The sequence below is a fragment of the Austrofundulus limnaeus genome, unplaced genomic scaffold (genome assembly GCF_001266775.1).
Source record: "Austrofundulus limnaeus strain Quisiro unplaced genomic scaffold, Austrofundulus_limnaeus-1.0 Scaffold976, whole genome shotgun sequence".
NCBI lineage: Eukaryota > Metazoa > Chordata > Actinopteri > Cyprinodontiformes > Rivulidae > Austrofundulus > Austrofundulus limnaeus.
In genome coordinates, this window is record NW_013953378.1 from 26,009 (window position 1) to 27,755 (window position 1,747).

The 1,747-nt window shown below is 42.3% G+C and overlaps 2 long non-coding RNA genes across 2 annotated transcripts in view; one reads left to right on the top strand and one right to left on the bottom strand.

The window, feature by feature from the left end:
- Positions 1-820: 820 nt before the first annotated feature.
- LOC106533585 (uncharacterized) lies at positions 821-1,476 on the bottom strand. Its single transcript, XR_001312253.1, has 2 exons — positions 1,370-1,476; positions 821-1,213 (listed from the first exon to the last, which is right to left on the bottom strand). It is a non-coding gene; the product is annotated as an uncharacterized LOC106533585 (long non-coding RNA).
- The window catches only part of LOC106533586 (uncharacterized), a 6,083-nt gene continuing 5,558 nt past the window's right edge, over positions 1,223-1,747 (top strand). The window contains exon 1 of the long non-coding RNA XR_001312254.1: positions 1,223-1,431. This is a non-coding gene — a long non-coding RNA (uncharacterized LOC106533586). The remainder of the gene's footprint in view (positions 1,432-1,747) is intronic.

The following is a 1,747-nucleotide window of genomic DNA, read 5'->3' on the forward strand; positions in this document are numbered from 1 at the left end:
ATATTTATGTTTGTGGTTGTAATGTGACAAAATATGGAAAAGTTCAAGGGGTATGAATACTTTTGCAAACCACTGTATATATCAGCGTTAAATTAACAAAAATATATGAAAGTTTTACGCGAAACAGCAAAATGTATTTTATGCACAAGTCAGGGATGACCCGTGCTGCCAAAATTAAAACACTTTTCAATCAGGCAGGGCAAAGGACGACCCTGAGGGATGTCTCATCTGCAGATCAGCTTTCATGCAAAAAAAAAAACCTACATGAAATGTAATTATTAAATGTACAACATAATCACAGAGAGGACCTGTGTTTATAACCTGCAGGGTAAAACTCCAGCACAAAGCACGTTCAGAATAAAAACTATTTACTGTTTTGTTCCTCCATTTTTCATCCTCCTAAATGCACATTTAATTGAAGACGGTATAATCCCGGCTGCCATTGTTTTGGTGCCGCAGAGTGTAGCTGATGTGTGCAGAAATGCTCTTCGTGTGGGCCTGAATGCAGGCGCCGGACACAAAGGGAGCGCGGTGGAAAAGAAAAGTGTCAATCTCCACCTAAACTCGGAGCCCCATTATGGCGTGAGAGAGGAGACAGAGACGTGAGTGAGAGAGCCGGAGAAAGACGCCCAAAGGTGCATAAAGCGCGCACATCCATTCTCTGTCGTGATTAGCAGCCATTATCAGCAGCTACAACTGCTTGTTAGTCGGGTTAAATTATTCTGCTGCGAATCGACCAAAACAGGCAGTTGACCAATGTTTCCTTTACTCTGAGTGCTAACTCCTCTCTGTCTGATTTRATTTCCCACCTTTTCTCTCATGCCCCTCATTGACTGGCTCCTGTGCCTTATTTCTTTTTTTTTTTTTTTCTTTCCCTGGTAGCTCTATCAGTGCAGATTTGAGTTTCTGCGTGTAGCTTTTAGGGCAGGACGTAGCAAACAGAGGTCTGATCCAAACTAATGTTCATTGATAGGAAAATCAATGATGCATCGATCCAAGACTCGACTCCAAGAGGGAAGGAGAAGGGAAGTGTGAAGATTGGTTGAGGAGCAACTGGAAGATGTGAGAAATGAACAGCAGAGGGTGGAGCTGATTAAAGCAGGAGACTCAAAAAAAAAAAGGAGGCCTCAGTGCTTGGACCGGTGCTCCACGGTTCTGTCTTCTCTCTGCTCTGTTGCAGAACTGCAGCAGAGAAACGAGACTCAAATGGAACCTGAGAAGAGAAAGGGAGGAGGAGAAACAAAWGAGGAAAGGAGGAGGAGGTGGAGGAGGAGGAGGGAAAAAATCAATTTTCCCAGACAGAAGCAGGCTGGTCTAATGGAGGTCTGAAAGAGGACGAGGAGGAGAAGACATATTTTCCTCTGATTACCTCCTGTAGCCTCTCTGACGAACCTTCAAAGCTGCGGCCTCCACTCCTACGACCTTTTTGTTGTAAGTGGAGTCCAGCTGTACCAGAATAAAATAAAATAAAATAAATAACGATTCCAACAAACATGATGCGAGCATGCTCAACTGAAATGCAACAAAACCTTAAAGGGATTCCCGATTAGTCGTAACATTAGACTTTATTTGATAAACATATAGTTTAACTGTAAAATAAAGACTGTAAAAATACTGTAGGCTGTTTAGTTTTGTAAATTTTCAAACATATTTTAACAAAGCATTCTGGGTAAATGATGACGTGGATAGGTCCTCGGTGTGAGCGAGCTAGATCCACCCTGAAGGTTAATCTTGGACAATATCTGAT